The 20,158-nt window shown below is 38.5% G+C and overlaps 1 protein-coding gene across 1 annotated transcript in view; it reads right to left on the reverse strand.

The window, feature by feature from the left end:
- The window catches only part of THSD7B (thrombospondin type 1 domain containing 7B), a 758,467-nt gene that overhangs the window by 103,693 nt on the left and 634,616 nt on the right, over nt 1-20,158 (reverse strand). The gene's annotated exons all lie outside the window — the stretch shown is intronic.

Genomic DNA, 20,158 nt, shown 5'->3' on the forward strand with positions numbered 1-20,158 from the left:
CTATGCATTTATGTGTGATGATTTTCTCCTGAAATTTTATACCATTGGGTGGTCAATTGAGTTTGCCTCTTCAAGACTGAATTTAAAAGGCATTCCTCCTCAATAGTAAACACAGTGTTCTCCCTTGGTAAGAAAAAAAATTGTTGTGTCATATGATATGTTACTCTAGATCACAAAGATGGCTCTAGTGTAGCATGTCGATGAGTAGTGATTCAACCTATTACCAAAATAGTTAATTAGTGCTTTTCCTTTTAAACAAGGACTTAAGCCCCATGCCTTTCCTCCCCCTTGCCTTTCCAATTCCATAAAATTGCAAATGATGACTAGGCTGTGCTATCCAAACAGAACCATTACTTGCAAGTTTCCACTAAATGCAAGGGAAAGCACTATGTAATGGGATAACCAGAAAACAAGATTGGAGCACTGTCAGCAGGTGAGATGGAAATCAGATGAGAAAAGGTTATTGGCGAGACTACATCTTAGGAATCACAAATAATGTCAGAAACTATTTTTAACTGTGGGGTTCGATTTGACTCTCTCATGTAGAGCATACAACAATAAGGGAAACTGCAAAGTGAAAAATATGTGAGGGCAAAATGAAAGGAGATGGGAAAATAGAAGTGGAAATGGATGTGAGGAAAGGAAGGAATTAAGTAATAAAAGAATCACATTTCATGCTGTGAATGCTGACAAGAATGGAATGAAAGGGTCAGAAGCAGTGCCTACATTAGAATAAGGAAGTAATAGCTTGGAAAGGAAAAAAGTCTGCCCCCTAAAACTCATAAAGGTAAGAGAAAAAAATCTATAAAAATGAAAAGACGTGACCCAAATCTAAGAGACACCAGGGAACGAAGCTCATGACAGTTGAGGGTTTAGCTGACCCAGATTCACCATGGAAATAAAGCTGTCACTGAATTTACAGGTTTGTTCTATAAACACTTCAATATGTATCAGACAATTTAAAGAAAGCTTTTTGGCTTTCCTATGAGATATAAGAAAGTCTGCTAAAGCACTTTGCACAAACGGGGGAGATGAAGAAATTAATTAAAAAAGTAATTTTTCCCACAGCTCATGCATGAATCTGAGAGCAAGTGGATAGGATAGACTCTGAGATGGACCTATTTTTCTAAAGCTCTCGATACTAAGCAGAGCTTACCCTGTCCTCCTCCCTCCCGTATAAAGCCCCAAGGTCAGATGGAAAATGAAAAACTGTTTAGTTGCATGTACCTTTGATATACACATTTGAACACCTGGTCATGTATTGGCTTACTGTTTTTATTCTCTATGCCCCAGTGATCTACATCTGTAGCAGAGTCGCTAACCTCATCGCCAAGCTACCGGAAGGCAGGGAGCAGGTCTGTGTAGGGAGATGTTGACCCACCTTCTTGAATAATGGTGTAAAAACGGGACCTCTTGAAGGAGATTCTCCATCACATGGATTTACCTGATTTTTTCCCCAATGTGTCTGCCATTTTAGAATTGCTTATACTGTCACTTCTTGCTGACAAATCCCCACCTTCATCGAAAGTCCAACTGACTCCCACCACTTCCACAAGGCCTTTCCCGTGACTCCAGTTGGCATGTCTTTGGTGCCCAGTGAGAGTTTCAGCTTTAAGCAGATTTGTAGCCAGATGATAATGTCAGGTGCCATGTGCAAGGCTGGGCCAGTGGTGGCAATTAGGGCCACATTGTGTGGAGCTTGGGGACGAAACACATTCAATGAAGTCATCACCTTGACTCCTCTCTATGTGTCTCCTATTCTCTCATCTACTTGAGCTTTTCTGCTAACTTTAGTCTTAATGTCTCCTCTGTACTGTAAATCATACTGAAAGAATACGCCGAGAGAAACACAATGTGAACCCTCTACTCATAAATACGCTTCTGGTTTTAACCAAAGCCAGACCCGGACTCTCAGTGTTTGCTTATATGACTACCTGAACAAAACTTGTCTTAGGAAGCCAGGGACTATGCTTCTACGCTGTCCGCATTTTGTAAAACATTCCGAGGAGGGGGTGATGCCCAATCAGTATTTGTTGAATTGAAACAGATTTTTGAAGGGGCACAGATTGCTCAGTGACCCTCACTTAATTTTCCAGAGAAAACAGGCTCATAAATGGAATGTATAAGGGGTGTTTTACAAAGCTCAGAGGACAATAAGAGGGAACAAAAATGAAACCCTTTTCTTTCCATTATGGGGCTTTGGTGAAGAACAGCCATCATTACATTAGCAAAAGGTGCTGCCTGACGATTTTTGTTATGGGAAAGAAAGGCTGTCCCTAAAGAACTGTGAGAGCTGTTTGTTTAGAGACCTTGTTCATCAGGCAAGGAATCTTACCTAGAGGATCGAAAACGCCCACAAGAGGCAAAAAGGCAGCAGGCCATCAAGAATAAACATTTACTACCCAGATGCCCAATTTCTTCTCATGTCAGTCCTTTATGTTCTGGCTATTTCATACTGGTATCTGTTTGGCACTTATTATAGTTTCATAATGGAAATGTGTTAAAGCATTGACTTTATCGGGGAATCATGCGGAAATGTTCTGAAGAAGAAAAATAAGCCATGGGAAAGTTAAATGAAAATCATTTCTAAATGGTACAAATTAGGAAGAAAATAACAGGGTTTAACAGGGCCACCGATGCTAAGAAATGCCACTGAAAAATCTAAATCCTCTGAGAGAAGTAACATTTCATTCTCCTGGTAATGAGTCCTATTTATTACTTCTTTATTGGGAATTGTTTTTTTGACATCTTTATTGGAGTATAATTGCTTTACAATGCTGTGTTAGTTTCTGCTTTATAACAAAGTGAATCAGCTATACATATACATATGTCCCCATATCTCCTCCCTCTTGCGTCTCCTTCCCACCTGTCTAGGTGGTCACAAAGCACTGAGCTGATCTCCCTGTGCTATGCGGCTGCTTCCCACTAGCTATCTATTTATCTATTTTACACTTGGTAGTATATATAAGTCCATGCCACTCTCTCACTTCATCCCAGCTTACCCGTCCCCCTCCCCGTGTCCTCAAGTCCATTCTCTACATTTACGTCTCTATTCCTCTCTTGCTCCTAGGTTCTTCAGAACCATTTTTTTTTAGATTCCATATATATGTGTTAGCATACAGTATTTGTTTTTCTCTTTCTGACTTAACTTCACTCTGTATGACAGACTCTAGGTCCATCCACCTCCCTACAAATAACTCAATTTCATTTCTTTTTATGGCTGAGTAATATTCCATTGTATATATGTGCCACATCTTCTTTATCCATTCATCTGTTGATGGACACTTAGGTTCCTTCATGTCCTGGCTGTTGTAAATAGAGCTGCAATGAACATTGTGGTACATGACTCTTTTTGAATTATGGTTTTCTCAGGGTATATGCCCAGTAGTGGGATTGCTGGGTCATATGGTAGTTCTATTTTTAGTTTTTTAAGGAACATCCATACTGTTCTCCATAGTGGCTGTATCAATTTACATTCCCACCAACAGTACAAGAGGGTTCCTTTTTCTCCACACCCTCTCCAGCATTTATTGTTTGTAGATTTTCTGATGATGCCCATTCTGACTGGTGTGAGGTGATACCTCATTGTAGTTTTGATCTGCATTTCTCTAATGATTGATGTTGAGGATTCTTTCATGTGTTTGTTGGCAATCTGTATATCTTCTTTGGAGAAATGTCTATTTAGGTCTTCTGCCCATTTTTGGATTGGGTTGTTTGTTTTTTTTGATATTGAGCTGCATGAGCTGCTTGTAAATTTTGGAGATTAATCCTTTGTCAGTTGCTTCATTTGCAAATATTTTCTCCCATTCTGAGGGTTGTCTTTTGGTCTTGTTTATGGTTTCCTTTGCTGTGCAAAAGCTTTGAAGTTTCATTAGGTCCCATTTGTTTATTTTTGTTCTTATTTCCATTTCTCTGGGAGGTGGGTCAAAAAGGATCTTGCTGTGATTTATGTCATAAAGTGTTCTGCCTATGTTTTCCTCTAAGAGTTTTATAATGTCTGGCTTTACATTTAGTTCTTTAATCCATTTTGAGTTTATTTTTGTGTATGGTGTTAGGGAGTGTTCTAACTTCATTCTTCATGCCTGTGCCCATGGCAGACATTACTAGTCATGTATAGTGTTCTTTTCCAGCATCTTTTCCTACACTGAAGGCCAGGCAGCCACTACCAATGGATTGCAGTATGTGTGTGCAATCCTGATCGATGTACATTAGAGAGAGTGGGCAGCTGGACCAGCAAGACATCCCTATGACACCAGATGGGGGAAGGGGTGTATTGCTACAGACCCAAGGAAATAAAATTTTATAACATCAACTTAGGTTTCCACACCTTCCAAGAGAAATTAAGGAAACACTCCCATTTACCATTGCAGCAAAAACAATAAAATACCTAGGAATAAATCTACCTAAGGAGACAAAAGACCTGTAAGCAGAAAACTATAAGACACTGATGAAAGAAATTAAAGATGATACAAACAGATGGAGAGTTATACCATGTTCTTGGATTGGAAGAAACAACATTGTGAAAATGACTGTACTACCCAAAGCAATCTACAGATTCAATGCAATCCCTATCAAACTACCAATGGCATTCTTCACAGAACTAGAACAAAAAATTTAACAATTTGTATGGAAACACAAAAGACCCCAAATAGCCAAAGCAATCTTGAGAAAGAAAAACAGAGCTGGAGGAATCAGGCTCCCTGACTTCAGATTATACTACAAAGCTCCAGTAATCAAGACAGTATGGTACTGGCAAAAAAACAGAAATATAGATCAATGGAACTGGATAGAAAGCCCAGAGAAAAACCCACGCACATATGGTCACCTTATTTTTGATAAAGGAGGGAACTGTGTTTTTATAATTTTGTAGTTCCAGAGTCATATCATAAACTCATTCATTTAGTCAGTCTTTTAATATTTATTAAATAAGCCTTTGCTCACTGTAACTGATCAATTTAACTAAGGACTGTTTTCTGAAATTACTCTCCACCTATGGACTGACTGGTATAAACTTGGAAGCAGGGTCTCATTGGGGTTCAGTAGGTATCAATATTGTACATCAGAGTCTTAGCGTTCAAGGGCTCAAATAAAGCAAATAATCCAACAACAACCAAAATTAAAAAAAAAAAAAAAGAAAGAAAGGAAAAGTCATGGCCTCCAATTTTCTATAGAATAAATTTTTGCTCCAGTGAAGCTGCCAGTGAAGACCCAGGTAGAAAACTTCAGGCTTGAGACCTCCATGCTGGGCACTGTGCTGCTTGGAACTTGAACATGAGTTCAAAGGTCCAACTGGGACTAGAGATTTCTGCAAGGCAGAGCCAGGGTCTATCCCATTGGAATGTGAGAGGAAATGGTCTCTAGGAGTGGTAAGATCGGTAAAGCACTACGGGCTTCCTTCTCCCGCAAAAGGTTGTTAGTTCTCAGCCAAAAGTGCACAAATTTGCCTCTGATTAGGTCTACGATTCTCATCGCTTAATTCAAAGAACTTCCCTGCTAGCCATTTTCTGCTGGTCTATACTTTCTTTCTTCCTCCAGGGCTTACGCTTTCCTTTCAGAAGGGTCCTCTAGGCTACACCTTCCTTCAACTTACCAAATTCTGTCCCTTTTCTTATTCAGTCAGCCGTGAAGTTACGCTCTCCTCCATTACGACTTGTCTTACTGACTGGAAATTATCACATTTACACAAATAATCTTTTGGTTCCATTTTTGTTCATCATGCATTTATAATTTGTTTGTGTACAATGTAGTGTGTATATGCAATGCTAAAAAGTTCAGTCCTAATGCAACTGCAGCCGCATGCTTTACAATGAGCCCACCCATCACTAGTCCTTGGTCATCAGTGGTAACACAATAACACTCTGTGGATCTTTATGGCTTATACAAGACATTCCATGTCTTAGGTCTTGATCATCACAATCGTTTGAGATAGAAAATGTTGGTGGATCCCTATTTACAGGTAAAATAACTGAAATTTGAAGAAGCTAAGTTAGTCATTTATGGCTTATAAATGACGAGGCTGGTGCTTAAACTGAGATTATTTGAGAATCCCACCCTGGTGATGCCAAGAGTTCACAGGCTCTGCCTGTTTAGCTTGTACAAGCACATCACCATGCTTCGAGAGCCAGTCACTATCTTTTCAATGATGAAGATAATGCTAACATTTATAAATTCCTGAAAAACGAAAACCAAGAGCTGAATATTCAAAGATGTCTATACAGTAAACGATGCATATTACTTTATGTAGAAAATAATATTGCCTAACCAATTCATTCCTAGTCTTTAGGTATGGAATCTCTTTTCATAATTTCAAAAATCCAAAAAATGTCTCAGAAAACTTGCAAATTTAAAGCAAGATTAGGCCTGTGTCTTTTGAATGGTTGCAACCGTTTGTGTGAAGATGATGGGTTAAAACAATATTCCACAAATGGTTTTAAATTGGTATCTGTGGGAAAATCATTATGCCTGTCATTTTGTGCTATGAGTTGCTCAAAAGGGCAACACTTGGAGTCAGGATTTTCTGGAAATCTGGAGTCTGGTGATCCATAATATAGGGTGTGGGTAACTGTCAGTTTTAGCCCAGACGTTCAAGTCTGAGGCCCTGGCTAACCTCCTCTTCCCAGGTGTTTTCCCACACTACCTCCTTAGCTTCCTGAGAATTCTCTGAGCTTACCATCATCCCTGGTATGTAAGATTCACCATTGGTTTTATTTATCTATCTATCTATTTATTTATTTATTTAATATTTTGGGCTGCGTTGGGCTTTCGTTGCAGCGAGCAGGGGCTTCTCATTGTGGTAGCTTCTCTTGTTGCAGAGCATGGGCTCTAGGCACACGGGCTTTAGTAGTTGTGGCTCACGGGCTCTAGAGCGCAGGCTCAGTAGTTGTGGTGCATGGGCTTAGCTGCTCCGCGGCATGCAGGATCTTTCCGGACCAGGGCTCGAACCCGTGTTCCCTGCATTGGCAGGCGGATTCTTTTTTTTTTGCATTACGCGGGCCTCTCACTGTTGTGGCCTCTCCCGTTGTGGAGCACAGGCTCCGGACGTGCAGGCTCAGCGGCCATGGCTCATGGGCCCAGCCGCTCCACGGCATGTGGGATCTTCCCGGACCGGGGCACGAACCCGTGTCCCCTGCATCGGCAGGCAGACTCTCAACCACTGCGCCACCAGGGAAGCCCGGCAGGCGGATTCTTAACCACTGCGCCACCTGGGAAGCCCTCACCATTGATTTTAAACATGCATTATATATTTTCTTTTCAATTCTGATGTTAAAAAAATCTAAAAATGAACTTAATAATGCTGAATGAGTTTTATTTTCAAGATTTATTGACAAAGTGTTGAACTTTAAAGCCAATGGGAAGTTTATTAAAATAATGACCATGGTAGTTTCATTCCCTATCTCCTAAGAATAGTGGTTTCCAAGCTTGCAGACCCAGAGAACTGTCACATTGTTGCAAGGGGCCCGTGAATGCATTCTCATTCCAAACCTTATCTGTAGTCTCAATGAATAATATAATCACATAAATGTTAGTCCCACCACTTGTCAAATGAAGGCAGGGAATGTGATTTTAAAGTTTTAATTTCATTTGAAGGAACTGCTATCACTCATTAGGAATTTTCTCAACCCAGGCTAACTAAGAGCACAAGGTCCTCGTATCAAACACTCAGGGAACCACTGCCTTTACATGTAAAGAAGAGAATAAATAAACTGAAAAGGAGGCTATGCCCTACATTGTTTATATTTTGATAAGATGTTATACAGAGAAGCCCTCTTTCTAAAAGTGAATATTGAAATAAAATTTTCCTGAGAAGTTCTAACCTCCAGATTCTTTACTTTTTATTTTCCAGTGGTCTATAACACTTAACCCCTTCCCTCTGGTCTGAATATCACTGCTGACCTTTTAAGCACAAGGTCCTCGTTATCAAGACCAACACCCACGCACGGCTAAACTGTCTCTGCCATCCACATAGTCTTATTTTCCTCCCCCCACGGCAGGGGGTGGAGGGATGGGAGATGGGAGAGCTGGGTACTGAGATTGAGTAAATGTGGCCTCAAGCCATGCATGTACTTCTTCCCCTTCCCCATGTTTCCTTCCCATTCAAGGATGTCACACACGGGCCGCCCATTACAGAGGGTATTTAAAAGAGGAGAACCACAAAGCCCTCATCCAAAAGGCCATGGTTAAGCTCAGTAATCTGTGCTGATGTAACGTAGATTATTTATAATGGTGAATAAGCAGAAATGCCTTAGTTTTTTTTTTTACTGCAGAGCATATTTCTCCTTTAGCAGATTTACATTTCTTATTTGTGACATTTAAGCAACTATAAAAATAAACCATGGTCTTAAAGTGGACTACATGGTAAGGGACATTAGCAACAAAAGTTGTCGGTGTGCAGATCCCATAAAGCACAGGATATTCTACAGTAAAGTGTGTGTGTGCGCACACACGAGCACTAAGCAGAATCCCTCTGTGCCTGGTATGTGATACAGAACTGGCGGAACATACTGACACAGGCAACTTGGGGCAAGTTGAACTATAAAGCCCACTCTCTGTACCACAGCAGTGTAAACAATCATAACCAATAGAATGAGAGAGGGAAACTCACTCCAGAGTCTGGATTGCCTTCTCCAGTCCCCTGGGAGATGCTGCCCACTGCCATGCTGTGATATGAGAGCAGATGGAATTTTGTAGATTGCTCACAGTATACCAGGGACTACTGTCACAGTGGCCCTTTGGATTTTCATAGAACAGATTGCAGTTATCAGTCAAGCTGAAGTGGAAAAAAAAAAAAAACAAGAGAAACAAAAAGCAATCCCATGCCAGCTATGATCGATACTTCCAGAAAACTCTGGAAGAGCTGAACACGTAACCCTTCAGAAAAGAGGTTATGGATGAATCTTGAGGATATTATGTAAAATAAGCCAATCTCATAAGGATAAATACTGTATGAATATACATATATGACGTATATCCGACAGTCAAACTCACTGAAGCAAAGAATAGGATCGTGGTTGTCAGGGGCCGCAGGGAGGGAAAAACAGGGAATTGCCAATCAATGGGCAAAATATTTCACATGAAAAGTTCTGGAGATCTGCTGTACAGTACTGCCTATGGATAACAATACTATATTATCGACTTAAAATCTGTTAAGGGGGTAGGGCTATCTTATGTTAAGTGTTCTTACCACCATAAAATTAAAAAGAGTTACATGTCTCAGAGGGGGTTGGATTGTACCATGGAAACCTGACCAGTGAAAGAACCTTTCTGCTCTTAGCAGCTATAAGATGCTGTCTAGGGGTCTAGTGTACAGATTAGATAGACAGAGAGACAGATACAGACAAAGTAAGTCTGGGTCCAGAATATGACCACCAGAAATCACGTGAGAAAGGAAAACTTTCTTTCTCTGTTGCAATACAAAAGAGAGTCTGAAACAGAGACTACTTTGGCTTCTGGCAGGTAACAAAAGTTTTACAAGTTATAGGTATAAGGCAGTGCTAAAGCAGAGATTAGCGGATCTCAGTTCTCACAAACAGATGCCCAAAGGTTAAGTCAGAAAGGTATATGCTATTGTTTGAGGTTTATCAAGAAAGGGAGGAGAAGGGATTTAAGCCCGAGACTTGCAACTCATTATGTAAGTGTCCAACACAAGTGAAGGCTTTGGGGAAAACCGTTACCTTCCTTTGCTGGGAGAGGGTCTTGTATAGCTCTCACTCATTCTCAGTAGTTGAGAGCATCATGCTATCCTTACTCTAGGATACAGGCAACTGTCTCTGCACTCGAATGTAAGAGGCCTATTGGAGCATGCCTAGGAAATCAATGTAATTTGAGTTATAAAAAATGTATTTGTGTAAAGAAGCAGTATGACCTAAGTTGCACATTCCTTGGGCAAAGAAATCCTATGTTTGTGTGGCTGAACTATCAGATACAAATGGACAAGGATGGGTAGCCCTAGTTGGGATTAATCTACTAGGACCTACTTCAGATGAGAGATTTGTCAATCAAGCAAACAAACCAAAATCTAAATCTAACTCTCATAAACTATACACAAGGCCCTGATACATACAGGATGAAGCTTGAAGACTGCAGCCACCTGGGGTAAGAAAATGGGAAATTTGATGAGGTAGAATTTAATTGGTAGATAAGGGGCACGCGCCACTAAAACTTCTGAGATTTATATCAAGAGAGATATTCCAAACGAAGTTTGGGACACGTAAGTCATCTTAAATGTGAGGAAGAGGAGATGGGAATGTGTGAGGGCACTGAGAAAGGTGAAGTGGTCCCAATATGAGGTTACGGTTATGAAAAAATAATCATTATATCTACTATTTTCACAAAGCTTCCAACATAACAAGGAAGAAGAGATACCAAGATTTGGTGGTGAAAATGAAAGAGACAAGTAAAACCTTAATGCTACTTTTTGAACTCATTTAAGATTAGCATATTCTAGAACCTAGTGACGCATTAAAGTTTCCTCTTTTTTTACCAACAGAATTGGAAGAAAGAAGACAAGGCATCAGCTTCCCCAGTGCCCTGAATTCCAGGGGGTATTGCTAATGAGCAGAGCAGCAGAAACTTGGATGTTTGCCAAGAAAACTTCTTCACATAATACTTTTACCATCTTATTTCATCTTATCTTGGCTTAGTTGGGCTAAATCTGAGACCATGTGTGACCTGAAAAGCAATCTAGTCTTTGGGAGGTTTGCTCAGAACTTCCCAATATTCACAGTAGGCGAGCATAAAACTGGCTTCTAGGACCAAGTCCAAAAGGAAAGCCCCAAATTGGCAAGAAACGACTTTTCACGTGTTTCCTAACATGCAGTGAGAACTCTGGGCCCACCATGTTACCGTCTCTTAATCATTGCAACAAACAAATCTTTCCTACTCTAAAATGCATTGGTTCTCATCTGTCACTTACTCCAAAGTCTATCAGGGAGTTAGAGAGAACAGAACAAAAGAAGGAGCCATCAAAAATGGCCTTTATTCTGCCTAGTAGAAGGAAAGAGATAAGAATTGCAGTCTGCAAACTCCATTCCTAATGTGGCTAATTTCTAAATGCTCCCGCTATCACAAAAGGCAGGGGAGAACAGTGTATTTTTCACCCAAGAAAAAACAGGTAATTATTATTTTCATATAGTTTGGGGCAAAAAAGAAAGAAAATAAAAAAATATTATAAAGAGTCTTTTGCACAAAGATATTATGTGTCACACACACACACACACACACAAAGTAGTCTTTTTCTTCTGCAGATAAATGCATGAGGAAGCAGTTCTAAGGCCGCATTGTGCCCTAACAGTTCTCCCAGTTAAAATACAAGGCCAGGCACAGCACAAAATGGCTTTTAAAAACATGAACTCTTAGTGTGAGTCCTTCCATAACAAACCTGAGGTGTCCAAGACAAAGTTAAAGTGAAACAGAGCCACAAGTGATGCTTTATAACCAAGGATGGCACAGCCTGACCTTTGCAGAAATGAGAGGCAAGATTGATTGGCTAATGGAATCCCTGCCATTCACTTACATGGTGATAAATTGCGATCCTGGCTCTGATTTCCACCCTAATTTCATCAGTTGGAGGCTCTTATTAGGGACTAATTGAAAGCTGCTTCTTTACGGAATAAAGAGTATTTTGTTGGAAACAGGCTTCCCCTGAGGCAGAAAGTGAAGAAGAGATAAAGACTGATACAGACCTTTTAGGCCCTTCACAAGATAAAACCAGAAGATGATTGCTGAAGGAAAATGCTAGTTTAAGGCAGACCTGTTCCTGACCTCCATCTGAGTAAATTTTGTTTTGACCAAAGGAAAGACAGCTGATGGTAAAGTAGAAGTCATGTCTAACAAGCAAATATCACTATATACAACATAAACGATGAGCCTATTCCTGGGTACTTGCAAAACACAGGTTATTTGAAAAACTTGACAAAGAAGTTCTTAAAATGTGTTACAGGATGATCAATTAACCCATTTACATAAAGTGGGCAATTTTCTACAAACCTGGACTCAATAAAAAACTAAAACATGAATACATAGCATGTGTGCAACCAGTGACAGCTTTTCTGAGACATTTACTGAGAACTAAGATTTCCAGATACCATATTTTCTATAAACAATCCTTCCTCCACCTCCACCCCCCAAATAAGAGAACTTATACACTGTGTCCCTGGGTTATACTCTGTGCTCAATAGATATATACTGGTATAAATATGAACAAATGACTACAGAAATATTCTCCCAAGCATGTTCCTAAAAAATGTACATAGACCAAACCATGATGCTGGTATGACTTGGAGTTAAAAGTTGTGCCCTCTTTGTAGTTAACTTTACAGAAACATTAGTATTATGTATCAATTATTCAAATCTAATTGCTTGTAACTGTACTCTGGTCCCAACATTTCAAAGCAGATATCCAAATGAATTCAGAGATTTATATTTCTTAGATTTTATTATTTCAAAATTCTCTCATCTCTGATTTCATTTTTGATTTCTCTGAATATAGATGATAGTAATTGGACAGTGTAACCCCACCTCCCCATCCCAATCGTGGATGCCTTGAATTAATTATGAAAAATACAAGCTCCTGAAAGGACTTTTTCTTTCCCTGAAGGCAGGTAATATTTGAGGCGTCCAGGACTCAACATGTCTGCTAACTAAAAGCAGACCCTGCTGGTATGAGGGAGCCAGGCTCACAGTGACCACTGGATCTCTCTGAAGATAGGGACCATCTCTTGCACATCTCTTATGTTGCACTTAGCATCTGACATGTGCAGGGCCCATAATAGGCTCACGATAAATGCATGTTGAACTGAATGCTAGGAAGTATAGGGCTTATGGTTCTAGATCTGAGCTGGCATCTCACTTGGTGTGTGTGTGTAGGTCTGTTAAAATAGTCTTCCTTAGCAGGAACCACACTGCTCTGGATTGATGACATGGCATCCGTAGAGCAATTTAGGAGATGGGCGGCATCAAGTACTTTACTTGGATTGAATTCCTGTCCTCCATTATTGGATTCCTTGGTTGGATCCTATTAAGTTGATAATGAGTTCCTCTGCGGGGGTGGCTTCATTTCAGTGATGGGTGACGTGATCCTTTATACTGTGTTAAAGATTATCTGTGGTCTAGTGAGCAGAGGAGTATGAAGAGAGCCATGAGAAAGGGGTTATGATTCAGGTTCCGCCATTGATTCCTGGCAGCTAACTTAAGGGTCTCTTGGGGTCTAGCTTTTCTCTTCATAACCTGACATGAATACTTATTCTCAAGAGAAGTACAGTAATGGTATATGAGCTTTAGAAAGTCTGAGAGAGTTCACTATAAGAAGTAATGTTTGTTTGAGTAAGATTAGCACTGAGGCATGGAGTTGAAGAAATTTTGGAGTTGGAAGTAAACTGTATGATCATCTCTTCCAACTGCGTTATTTTCTTCATCAAAAATACACCTGCACTCTCACCTACATTAACCTAATTAACTTTGAACATGAACAGTTATTAACACTGCACCCTCAAAACTTGGGAGATGTGACACATTGAAAGAGACAAATGTCTTGGATTTTTATCCTTCCTCATCCTCCACATCACCTAATACATTAAAGAGGAAAAGAGATGCCCAGTCAGTAACAGCTAAGCCAGCAAAACAACCTGGATCATTCTAGACATATTATTATTTCTGATAAAGATACAAAAGACTATTTACAATTCCATAGTCACATCAATTTTTGACATTTCTCTTGAGCACGAAATGATTCCTTCTAAAAAGGAAAAGTCTTTAATTTTATAGCTGAGACATAAAACGTGCCCTAGGCTGAAAGTTTTAATTTAAAACTATTAACAATTTAGGGATCAGTTACTACATACAAGGTAGAGATTAAGTTATTGATTAGGAATAGAAAGAAAAGAGTATGAATATCATGAAAATTATTCTTCATTAAAGATAAATGTCATGTGATAACAACACTTAAGGATCTTTTAACAGTTGGAGCTTTTAACAGTTGCAAGCAGACCTCTTGTACTTACTTTTTTGCTAATGCTTTAATTCACCAGGCCTTTACTGATTTTCTACTGTGTAAAACCCAGAATCTCCTTAGACACTGGATAAAGAGCACACAAATTGTTTTCTCTTGTGTTGGTGTTGGAAAATTATGTCCATGGGTCAAATGTGGCTTACCACCTACTACTTTCCTTCTTCATTAAAAAAATGGTATATAATTTATAGCCCATGAAATTCACTCTTTTAAAGTATACAATTCTGTTTTTAATATATTTATAAAGTTGTGCAACCATCATCATTATCACTAGCTTTATAATATTTTATTCACCTCAGAAAGAAACCCTTTATCTGTTAGCAGTCACTACCCATTCTCTCCTTACCCGTCCCCCTGGCAACCAACCACTCATCTGCTTTTTGCCTCTATATGGATTGGCCTATTTGGACATTTCATATAAATGAAATCATAATACATGGCCTTTTGTGTCTTTTTACTTTGACTTACCATAATGTTTTCAAAGTTCACCCATGTCATAGCATGAATAAGTATTTCATTATTGTTTATGAATGAGTAACATTCAATTTTGTGGATATACCAGATTTGTTTATCCATTCTTCAAGTTGATTAACATTTGTGTTGTTTCCATCTTTTGGCTCTTATGAATAATGCTGCTATGGACATTTGTGTACAAGTATCTGTGTGGATATATATTTTCAGTTCTCTTGGTTATTTACCTAGGAGTGGAACTCCTGTGTCATGTGGAAACTATGTTTGCCTTTCTGAGGAGCTGTCCATGAGTTTTCCAAAATAGCTACAACATTTTACATTTCCACCAACAATGCATGAGGGTTACAATTACTCTCTCTACATTCTTATCAACACTTATTATTGTCAGTTTTTTGTTTTGTTTTGTTTTTTATTGTAAGGCCAGACACTATAAAACTCTTAGGGGAAAACATAGGCAGAACACTCTATGACATAAATCACAGCAAGATCTTTTTTGACCCACCTCCTAGAGTAATGGAAGTAAAATAAAAAATAAACAAATGATGGGCTTCCCTGGTGGCACAGTGGTTGAGAGTCCACCTGCCGATGCAGGGGACACGGGTTCGTGCCCCGGTCTGGGAAGATCCCACATGCCGCCGAGCGGTTGGGCCTGTGAGCCATGGCCGCTGAGCCTGCGGTTCTGGAGCCTGTGCTCCGCAACGGGAGAGACCACAACAGTGAGAGACCCGCGTTCCGCAAAAAAAAAAAAAAAAAAAAGAAAAATAAACAAATGAGACCTAATGAAACTTAAAAGCTTTTGCACAGCAAAGGAAACCATAAACAAGACGAAAAGACAACCCTCAGAATGGGAGAAAATATTATTAGTTTTTTGATTATAGGCATCTTAGTGGGTGTGAAGTGCCAACTCATTGCGGTTGCATTTTGTACTTCCCTAATGAATACTGATGTTCAGCATTTGAGCATCTTTTCATGTGCTTACTGGTCATTTGTATATCTTCTTTGGAGAAATGTCTATTCAAGTCCTGTGCCCATCGATTAATTAGGTTGTTTGTCTTAATTTTGAGTCATAAGATTTCTTTATATATCCTGGATACTAGATCCTTATAAAATATATGATTTCCAAATATTTTCTCCCGCTCTGTGGGTTGTGTTTGCACTTTCTCGATTACGTCCTTTGAATTGCACAAGTTTTTAATTTTGTTGAAATCCAAATTACCTTTTTTTCCCTTTGGTTACTTGAACTTCAGGTATCCACTGCCTGATCTAAGATTACGAATATTTATACTGGTGTTTTTCAAGAGTTTTATAGTTTTAGCTCTTACATTTGGTCTTTGATCTATTTTGAGTTAATTTTTGTATATGCTGTGAGAGTAGTACAGATTCATTCTCTGCATGTGGATATCCAGCTGTCGAAGCACCATTTGTTGAAAAGACTATTTTCTCTTCATTAAATTGCACTGCCATCTGTGTTACGCTGAACAATAGCTTCACCATGTCCTAGTCCCTGAGGCTAGTGAAAGTTACTTTATATAGCAAAAGGGACTCTGCAGATGTGGTTAAGTATCTTGTGATAGAGAGATAATCCTGGATTATGAGGTGGTCAAGATGTAATTAAAAGGGTCCTTATAAGAGAATCACAGAATGGTCCAATACAGAGGGTGATATGAAAATGAAGCAGAGGTTAGACTGACGTAGCCATGAATACCAGCAGCCTCTAGAAACTGGAAGAGGAAAGAAACAGAATATCCCTTGGAGCTTTCAGTAGGAACTAGTCCTGCTGACACCTGTGAGACTTATTTTGGACTTTTCACCTCCTGCACTGTAAAACAATTTATGTTGTTTTAAATTTTATCACTAACTTTGTGGTCATTTCTTATAGCAGCAATAGGACACTAATGCAACATCTTCATCAAAAATCAACTATCATATCATGGTACATGTTTAGTATATGATTATTTTAAAAGATGCGACAGATCCATATTTTCTGGCATAAAAATGTCCAAGGTATAATGTTGAATGAAAATATAGTCACAGAAAAATATATAACATCCATGTTAAATATATACACACTTAACTATGTCCTGAATATAAATACCAGTAACTGCGATAAAACATTCTGAAGTGATAGCTATAAAACTTTAGGGACTCCCCGCCGCAAAAAAAAAATCAACTATCATAAATGTGTGGTTTATTTCCAGATTCCTGGTTCTATTCCATTGATCTATAGGCCTGTCCTTATGTATAATACAATATACTGTTAATTATTGTAGCTTTGTAGTAACTTTTGAAAATGTGAAGAGTTCTCAGACTTTGTTCTAAGATCGTTTTGGCTATTCTGATCCCCTTACACACTTGGTATGATTTCAATCCACTTAAATTTACCGAGACTGTTATAGGCCCTAACATAAGCCTATCCTGAATAATGTTCCATGTGTAATTGAGAAAAACGTATATTCCAATATTATTGGCTACAGTGTTCTGTACTTATATGGTTTTCCTTTACCTTTACCAGTACTCTTTATTTCTTCATGTAGATTTGAATTACCGTCTAGTGTCCTTTCATTGTGACATGAAGTACTCCCTTTAGCATTTTGTGTAGGGCCAGTCTGCTAGCAACGAATTCTTTCTGCGTTAGTTTATCTGGGAGTTTTTAAAGTTTTCCTTCATTTTTGAAGAATGATTTGACTGGATATAGAATTCCTGGTTGAATCTTTTCTTCCCCTCCTAAATGCTGAATATGTCTTCCCACTGCCTTCTGGCCTTAATGGTATCTGATGAGAACTTAGCTGTGAATCGTGATATTGATGATCACGTGAATATGATGAGTCACTTCTCTCTCGTTGTTTCAAGATTCTCTTTGTGTTTGGACAGCTTTTATTATGATGTATCTATGTGTAGATCTCTTTGACTTGATCCTACCTGGAGTTTGTTGAGTTTTGGAATGTGTAGATTAATGTTTTCTTTTCCCACCAAGTTTAGGAAGTTTTGACCCTTATTTCTTTAAAAATTCTTTCTGTTCCATCTTTCCTCTTGCCCTGGGACTCCCATCATGCATATGTCTGTATGCTTGTTAATGTCTCACAGATTTCTGAGGCTCTATACATTTCCCTTCATTATTTTATTTTTTTCTTCAGACTGGATAATCTCAATTGACATATCTTCCAATCAAATGATTCTTTTTTTCCACCTGCCCAGATATACTGTTTGGTCCCTCTAGTTAATTGTTTAATTTCAGGTTTTGTACTTTTAACCTTCAGATTATCTATTTGATTCTTCCTTATAATGTCTATTTTGTTATTGATATTCTCTATTTAGTTCCTTAGTTCCTTCCTTTAGTTCCTTAAATATATTTAATTAAAATAACCAATTCAAAATCTTTGTCTAATAAGACCAATTTCTCAGCCTCCTCAGAAACAGTTTCTATTGCCTGCTTGCTACGTATGGACCATACTTTTTCCTTTTCATGTCTCATATTTTTGGCTGAAAACTAAACACTGAAAATAACATAATATGGCAACCCTGGAGACCAGATTTCCCCCTCTCTCTAGTGTTTGTTTCGTTGCTATTTATTATTGCTACTGTTTGTTTGTTTAGTAGCTTTTTTGAAGTCATTATGAGAAGTCTGAGCTGTTTGTCATGTCTAATGATGTTTCTGTCTGATTCCCTTTAATGGCTGGCACCAGTGAATCTCCTAGTCTTTGCTGAGGGGCTCTACGTGTTGGGGCACACATTCAACACTCAGCTAGGCTATTTACAGCTTCAAGTTTGTCCTCACTTTCTGCTTGCACAGAGACTCAAGGTTAGCCTGAGGAGAGAGGGTCTTGCCAGGGCTCTCCTAAATATGTGCACTGCCCCATGCTTGTGCATGGCCTTTTACTTTCCAGGAATACATCGGAGTTTTTCAAAACCCCTATGGACATCTCATCCCCTAGCCTTTCCTTTTGAGCATTTTTTAAAAATTGAAGTATAACTAGCATATAGTATTATACTAGTTTCAGGTGTACAACATAGTGATTCAACGTCTATATATATTTCTAAATAACCACAGCAATAAGTCTAGTTACCATCAGTCACCATACAAAGTTAATACAATATTATTGACTATATTCCCCATGGTTTATATTATATCCCCATGACATTTGAGCATTTAGACGAAGCTTAGCCACAACAGGAGTTATGACATCATAAAAGTCTTTGGATTTGCTACCTAGCCCCCAATCAACAAAAGACTGGGTAGGTCTGGAGTTGCACATTTTATACCCTCCCCAGTACATGGAATCCAAACTACTTAGCCATTTTAGTTTTCCTTAGTCCTTGTAAAACTTTGCACATGAAAAAAATCTGGATTCTCCTGTGACTGACAAACTCAGTTTAGCTGCACTTAGCTCCAGGTCCCTAAGGCATCACAAATATTACTTTAGTCTACTACACAGGTAGCCTCTGAAAATATTATGAAAAAAAAAAGTTTTTTTGTTGTTTTTTTATTACTGATGTTTTTGTTCATTATATGACCAACAATATTTCAAATAAAATTGTGGTGGACAGAAATAGCATGTAGATTTATTAAAACTATAAAAGTAAAGAACCTGAGATTTATATGAGATATTGATGTAATCTTGAAAAAAGATTAACACCTTTAAAAAACAAGAAGGGACAGAGATTGAGAGAGAGAAAGCTACTGATATTCTGAAGACTATTTGTTAAGAATTTGGTGATCCTAGAATCAGCATCTTGATAGCAGGCTACGTATGGAATTCTCCATACTAAGTCTGGAGCTACAGAGATAGTGCACAATGCCATCTAACATTACTCTGAAAGCAGAAGGTTAATATCAGAAACCTTTTCAGTCTGGTATATTCTGCTGATTCTAAAATCTCAGAGCACTGTTTTCTTTATATCATAAAATAAGCCAGGCATGGCCAATTCAAGAAGACATAAATCCGTTTTCTGGATTTCTGAAATAGTCACTTTGCTGATGTAAAGGAATTCATTCAACAGCAACATATACGTAACTAACTCTCCTATGGGAGGATTTTTTTTCTTCCATGTGTGAACGATGTTTTGATCAGGGTTTACAAAGAGAAAAAAAGCTGATTTGTGAAAGAAAACATCAAAGCTTCTTTTCACTAAATGAAAACAGTAAAGATCAAAACAGATTGCAACACCAACCTGAGCCTTTGTAGAAATCCATGTTGGCAGTGCATGACAAGCAAAAGGGAAAGAAAATTATATATGCATTAGTTGAGCTGCTATTATAATGCAAATTAGAAAAAAAGTAGAAATTCTTTCCCTTGGTTATTCAAAATTAACAGCTTATACTTTAGCTCGAATGTGAATGTTTCCCTCCCATTTTTCAAGCAAAATACCCCCTCTAAGTGGAAATCAAACGTATGGGTGTGTGGAAAAATAAAGAACACGTGGATCTGAGAAGGTTGGGCAGACTTCCTCCAGCTGTCCTCTGGTTATGATAGCTGATTCCTAAGACCAAGGCTTAAGGAAATACAATAAAGCTCTGAAGCTTATCCCAAACTCCCTAAGAAGTAGCACAAGTATCACAGTCACAGCTTATTAATCATGGCAAAGAAAGAAAAGAAAAAAATACATAAGGCTTATTATTTTTGAAGGTTATAGCACACACAGACCAGACTAAATCTTAGAATATGGATTCCATGACACTTGGTT

This window comes from Delphinapterus leucas, chromosome 8, assembly GCF_059928025.1.
Source record: "Delphinapterus leucas isolate spDelLeu-1000000601 "Yukka" chromosome 8, BTC_Dleu_Yukka2, whole genome shotgun sequence".
Taxonomy (NCBI): Eukaryota; Metazoa; Chordata; class Mammalia; order Artiodactyla; family Monodontidae; genus Delphinapterus; species Delphinapterus leucas.